This window comes from Calonectris borealis, chromosome 2 (assembly GCF_964195595.1).
Source record: "Calonectris borealis chromosome 2, bCalBor7.hap1.2, whole genome shotgun sequence".
NCBI classification, from domain to species: domain Eukaryota; kingdom Metazoa; phylum Chordata; class Aves; order Procellariiformes; family Procellariidae; genus Calonectris; species Calonectris borealis.
Window position 1 is genome coordinate 114,538,044 of NC_134313.1, and position 7,173 is coordinate 114,545,216.

Genomic DNA, 7,173 nt, shown 5'->3' on the forward strand with positions numbered 1-7,173 from the left:
GCCTGGCATCTGCTGGGTCTGTGGGTGTGTGGCCCTCTGTGTTGTGAAGTATTGCTGAACTGAAATCAATACAGGGAGGTAGCATTTCCTGGTATTATGGGTAATTTCTTCTCTTTTATGCTGGCGGCACAACTGTATTAGAATTTATTAGACAAGGTTTTATTACAAATGCATAAGGACACATGAAATGTATTTGTGATTTAATGGAGTTTCTAAGTAGCAGGACTGAAGGAAAGAAACCACCCAACCCAAATCCACCATGTATTCTGGGGAGAATCACCCCCCCAACAAAAGGAAAGAGCTAGAAGCTTTCACCTGCCTCCAATTTGTACCAGTTGTGAGAAATCATAAGTAACAATAAGTGAAGAATACGGTAAACTATTGCTTGGCTAATTATCAACATACTCATACTTCCCAATTTTGTAACTCTGTGTGCTTTTGTGTGTGTTTGTGTAAGGGATAGTCAGGTTTTAGGGACATACTACGCTTGAGCTATATAACTGGCATGCCCAAGTGCAGACTTGGTACGTAGCTCCCACTTTATGCAACAGAGATGGCTGCCTTGAGAGGGTGGTGCCGGTATTAGGGGGTTGAATCTCCCTCCCTGCCTGTTTCTCTTCAAAAACTAGGAGGAGAATCTGATGTGACAAAGCTTATTTTGGTGCCTGCTGTTAGGCAGTACAACTCCAGGTCTTAGGGGGCAGCCTACTGAATTGGGATTTAAGTAATCTTAATTCCACTCTGTATTGGTTTTGGCTGGGATAGAGTTAATTTTCTTCATAGTAGCTAGTAAGGGGCTATGTTTTGGATTTGTGCTGAAAACAGTGTTGATAACACAGGGATGTTTTAGTTACTGCTGAGCAGAGCTTACACAGAGCCAAGGCCTTTGCTGCTTCTCACACCACCCCACCAGCGAGTGGGCTGGGGGTGCACAAGAAGCTGGGAGGGGACACAGCTGGGACAGCTGACCCCAACTGACCAAAGGGATATTCCATACCATATGACGTCACGCTCAGCATATAAAGCTGGGGGAAGAAGAAGGAAGGGGGGGACGTTCGGAGTGATGGCATTTGTCTTCCCAAGTAACTGTTAGGTGTGATGGAGCCCTGCTTTCCTGGAGATGGCTGAACACCTGCCTGTTGATGGGAAGTAGTGAATGAATTCCTTATTCCTTCTTTTCCTTGTGTGCGCGGCTTTTGCTTTATCTATTAAACTGTCTTTATCTCAATCCACGAGTTTTCTCACTTTTACCCTTCTGATTCTCTCCCCCATCCCAGCAGGGGGAGTGGGGGAGTGGCTGTGTGGTGCTTAGTTGCCATCTGAGGTTAAACCACGACATACTCTCACAGTGTCACTAATCTGCTTTGATCTTGGCCAGCCCGCTTTTCCCATCCCAACTTTCACCTGCCTTTTATATTTAGAGGTTAAGCTCTACAAGGTAGGAATAGTCTTTCTTACTCTATGCTTTTGCAGCACATACAACCCAGGGAATATTTTTGTGATGTGCACAGGTAAACATCAGCTATTCTCAAAATGAAGCAATCCAGTCCAGATTTTGAACACTACAAATCAACACACACACAAAGGTTGTGTGGGCAGTTGCTGCTACTACTCTTGCTCAATGCAAGGACATCTTAATCTGTCAGCTGACAGAGGAGCTTCCCATCATCTGTGACTGCCTCCAAACCTGTCACACGTGTCCCCCTACACTTGCAAACAGATACATACTCCCTAAAAAGATAGCGGGATTATTGTAACAAACTGTTGGGTAATGAGATACTTGCATTTGCTTAGCTCTATTAGCTGTCCAAATGACATTATTCTCAGTACTCCATCTGAGCTAGTCATGGTGCTTAGCACTCATAGCTTTCTTACTATTTTGAAAAGATAATCCATCCCCAAATGTTCTGCCTATAAAGAAAGTGCAGTGAAGTGACTTTAATAATAATGAATCCAAGAGTAATGATGAGTTTGCAGTCATTCATTTTATCATTCAACAGAGATAGGAGAAATTGCAGCATTCTAGTAGGTGACTAGGAATCTGGAAATCCGAGATTTGAGGGTTACAGCACAGTTGGTTTATGAGATATTAGAATAGACAAAAACATTATTAAGGAATTACCAAATGTCTAAAATATACAGGCACTAAAATGTATAATACAATGTTTAGCGCATGTATTTTTAATAAGTCTTCATAGTTTAATTAGTTTTGGTTTTAAAACATAAGATATGAAAAGCAGTATCAAATTGCTTAACCAATATAGAACGATGTAAAATATGTAGCTTATATGGGGTACCTGTCTACATGGCACTAGTGTAACATCTTTAACTGGCATTTGTTGGGATTGAGCTCCTTTATGGTAGTGTCTTTCCTGAAAAATGTGTCCTTCCCACATACTATTTTACTGAAATCAGTATTTGCCACTGAGTGCAGTTTCTTTTTCAGTCTGCATGTTATATAACCCATATCCTGATATATATTCAATCAGAACACTTAAGCCTAACAATAATCTCCAAACCAATATTAGTTTAAAATAGTTCAAAGTAGACCTAAAGTCATTTCACTTTTCTGTCACGAAAATAACACAAAATATATTGTAAATTTTTTTTCTAACTTTAGAGTTGTCTATATAAGTATTTCTTTCATCTTTTCCTTTTTATATCTTTTCTGCTTTCCATATCCTTCCTTTTCTATTGTTCCTGTTTTTTTGTATTTTATATGGTTTCATACTTACTTCATGGTTTTTACATGTCTTTACAGCCTTTCGTCTTGTGTTTCTCTAGTAACTTTCCCCATCTCTTTCCTTCTTTCTTTGAAGGTTTCCTTCTTACTTCTGATGGGAATACGCTATAGTGGAGTCAGGTAAACTGCAGTTTGGTTTCTAGTCCTGCAGCTCTAGCCAGCTTCAGGAATCACTTCCTCTCCCCATCCCTCTGTTTCCCAATTTGGAAAAACAAGATAATTAAGCTGGCCTGCTGTGTGGTTAGCTTTGAGACATACTGGTGGAAAGCTCCTTTAAGCACAATCGTTCTCTTTTTCTATTTCACCTCTTCTTTACCTCAGTTACCTCCTCAATGCTCATTATGATTTTCAGCTCCTCAACTAACTCTTAGCTCCCATTCTTCTCCCCGCCCCCCTTATTACTTACAATATGGCCAGATTATGTGGCCACTGCATTCACTTTGTCTCTATCTTGAAGGAGAGCTGTTGCAGCTCTTAAGTGATGGGTTCCATTGATTTCAGCTGACTGATGTCTGTAACGAACATGAATGATGGTGCAACACCTGATTTTAGTTATAAAAATGATCAGAAGAGTCTTAGAAAGATGAGAGATATGGGATAAACAACAAATGTTCAGTTATGAACACCAGTTATGGTGTCCTATGAAAACTTGTAAAGGGAAAATGTGCACATGTGAAGTCAGCCCTCCCACATTCATTCATGAAGTTATTTAAAATCATGGTCGCTTGTCCCTAGTACCTTTGGAAAAAGACTCAGACAATAAGTACCTGGAGATTATAATGCTAACGTCAAGCAGAAATCAAATGTTAGCCATATCTTGACTATGTTCCGAGGAAAAGATATGCCCTGTCAGTGTCAATGCATTCTACATCCATGACCATTTGCTACGAACTTATTTTTTTGATGTCTGTCTATACAGCCTTTGGCATTGGAGGATCTTAATGACTTTCAGTGAAGGCAGTAGGAAACAGTCAAAGCCTGCCAGTGTTAAGTGCCTCAGACTACAGTGCCAGAAGTGCTATTCAGTAAGTTGTGAAGTAAAACCTGTTCAGTCTATATGGCTGTAGTGAAATAAAATGCAGACACCAACATTCTGATGTTACTCTCAGGGACAAAATATTTACACTCCGTAACTGTGGAGATGATGTAGAGAGTGAAGGGAAGATGACAAAACTTATTGTAATATTTATGTGTTGTAAAGCCATAAACTGCAGACCGTATCAGACCAGGCTATGGTTCAAAAAAGCTAAGCAGCACTGGGCTTAGCCTACCTTAGATGGAAGAGCAGCTAGGATAGATAAAGGAATTGTTTGAATGCTCACCATTTTTGATAAACATTGATTCACGTTCCAGTTACATGCCCATTTTATACCTGTATCACTCTAAAATCCCATGGCACTTTGTGAAAGAACCAATATTACCTCTGATCTCCTGACCAGGTATCAATTCAGGTAATCACAGCAACACCTCTTACACATCCTGCAGTTCTAACTGGAACCACAGGTTTTCACTGAGCGCCCCAGGCCCCAATTCTGTTTTTAGACTTACTGTGGGTTGTTACGTAGCTGCTGTTTTCTCTGATCAACAGTTCAGCTGAGGGCTTCTGGAAAGATGCAATTCCAAGAAAGTGCTGGAAGCAGGCCAGTGAAGATATTGCTGGTGATTTATTTTGATTTTTATTCTTTAGATGAAAAAAAAATCAAGACTGGATGTAAGATTAATAGAAAAACAGCAACCCCCAGCCCCCCAAAAGAAACCAGAAACAAAAAAAGATACCAATGTTGCACTGAATATGGAATTCCTGGAATCTCTTCCAAACTGCTCTCATTAAAATGTATCAACAGTATGCAAAGTTTTCCCTTGTTCTATTAAGTCTAGAGTATCTTCACTGAAACAAATAGTTTACTTGAATTCATGCAAGAATATGAATCAAAAATACATTGGTTCTTTCTCAGAAAAACAAAGTACCATTCAATGAAATGGAAAAATCATCAGAAATGGTGTATGAAATTATGAAATTGAATGAAATTAATTGGTATGAAAATACAAAAATGTTATTTTCATATGAATCACAATGTTCCCAGGGCATGCATTGTGAAGCATATTACGGAGTCAGGAATTTAGCAAGATGCAGAAAACCATGACAAAAATAAACAAAATAGTAATAATAATGAATTTCTCAAAAGGTCCCTAAAGAAGCATACCAGCTTTAACCCTTTAAAAGGGGATAAGATAACCTCCAATTACTTGAAAGTAAGAGAAGATTTTCTCTGGGGACAACTTATTTTGTAACTGTGCACATGAAAGTTTCTTTCAGCAGCAGTTTTTGCTGAACACACAGAGAGTAATCTAGAGCAGGTGGGCATGCAGGATTCACGCTGTAATTCCTATTATCTTTTATACTGATGATAATGCTTGGCCAGTTGCTTTTTTTTTTTTTTCATGAACTGACCCAGTTAAACATTTGTGTATCTAATATGCCTGAAATGCTATAAGTAGAACATTTTTAATTATTCAACCTTCTTAACTCTTCTCTTGAGTGTGGTAATTTGATACGACAGTTCTGAATACTGGAACAACACTTTGATCCGAGGAGCTTTTTGACAATGCTTAAGCTGCTGTTTCTCATGTATGATCTTAGTCAATGTTACAATTTTATGTAGGTATGAAGGCTACTACTTGTCTTGAAATATTTGTCTTGTTATGAAAATCTGGCACTATCCCTGTCCTGGAAAAATGATGCAAATTCATCTACCTAAATACATACATTTGAGCACAATGGAAAAGGTTATTTTGTGTTTAAAAATTAAAGTGAATTTTAGGCTTATCAACTATGCTGGACTGTGACTACTTAAACTTCAAGTCCTCTGTTTATTTGCAGAACAGCTGTTGTGCAAACAAGGTAAGCAGTGGTATGTTTCCCTCCATTATTTTGGAAGTGTTCTCTTCAAGAGAGTCAGCAAATAATTTACTTTGCTGCTTATTCAGGACAGGACCAAACCACTGGAGTCAGTATCAAGATCATACAGACTCCAATGAGCTCTGGATCAGGGCAAACATAAAAATTACCACAAAAATATTAAACACTACCAAGTTTTGGTACATCATATAGGCACATGCCCATTCACATGATCTGGACTGAGACAGCCTACTTACTTTACATGGGCCGTAGTACACGTTCTTGCCCAGCAGAAAACATTTCAATACATTGTTCAAGCAAACCTAAGCTAAGATGCCTCTCTAGAAATGCTGAAAACGTGTTTTTAAATGAGTGCACCAAGTCACAGGTAAAGCTCATGATTATACCTATAGTCACTTCTAATGTCAGTTTTAAAAATAAATGAATATTTAATAGCATAAGCCAAGCTAATAATTTTAGGGAAGTGTGATCTACCACAAGTGTGGAATCACATCATCAATTTACTTGATCACCTTTCACCTCCTTTGTAAAAGCTGAAATGCAAACATACTTAACTCTTTCAGCTGCATTGACTTTCCCTAAATAATATGCTTGACACCTGTTTGTTTGGAGACAAATACCACGTTTTGGCGCATACCTTATACTTCTCCTGGGATTCCTAGGTCCATACATAGTTTCGTCTGTAATCTTAGTGAGGCCACTGGACTATTTACTTTCCACTCAGGTACCTACATACAAGTGCAAGATCATCTCCTTTACGTGTTATGAGACTATTTCAGGCACTGCAGCATGACTGATGACAGCTGAAAACAGAAAGTATGCTGTAAAACATCTTGAAACGCAGCCACACAGGGTTTATGTAGGAGACATGCTCCTCTTGCTGTAGACCTGGCATTCCCCAGTGACCAAGTTTCAAGCTAGTGCCTATACAAAGGTCCAGGATTAAACCTGGAACCTCACACTGCCATTGTGCACTGATTCCTAGCATACAGATTAGCAACAGGAGGTGGCCACAAAAGGATGCACAAATACAATGCAAACATTATAGCCTCTCCCCCCACCTCCCCCTTCCACCCCTGAGCTAGACTAAAAGCTCCCTTACAGAGTGCTTCCCTGTTTTGCTGAGTGATTGTTGCTGTCATACCTCCCCTGCCTTTCTCCCCGAGTTAAATTCAGTCTTTTCCTGAGAGCGCTACACTTTCTGAAAAGATGGGGACAGACATTATGCCTTCTCCTTAGGACTTAGATGTGGAAGAACATGACTGACAGGAGACCTTACCCCTTCTAAAAATTAGCAGAGTTGAGAGGTGATGTTGCTGTGCTTATCAAGCTTCTCAAGTTCAAACACTAACCCCTGGGGACCAGTTTTGTGAGGGAGCAAGCCTTCTGCCTTGCACAGCACCTGTGGGTGCTGTGGTGTGGCTGCTACAAGTAGGAGCCCTGGTTTCTTGTGGTGTGAATGGAGATAGAGGTACAGGGTGGGCTGCAGCCCTCCTGTAGGCATCAAGGC

General features: G+C 39.8%; 1 long non-coding RNA gene across 1 annotated transcript; it reads right to left on the bottom strand.

Moving 5' to 3' along the window:
- Window positions 1-2,856: 2,856 nt before the first annotated feature.
- On the bottom strand, window positions 2,857-6,781 carry LOC142079211 (uncharacterized). The gene is made up of 3 exons (XR_012672575.1): window positions 6,301-6,781; window positions 4,292-4,424; window positions 2,857-3,255 (listed from the first exon to the last, which is right to left on the bottom strand). It is a non-coding gene; the product is annotated as an uncharacterized LOC142079211 (long non-coding RNA).
- Window positions 6,782-7,173: the final 392 nt, after the last annotated feature.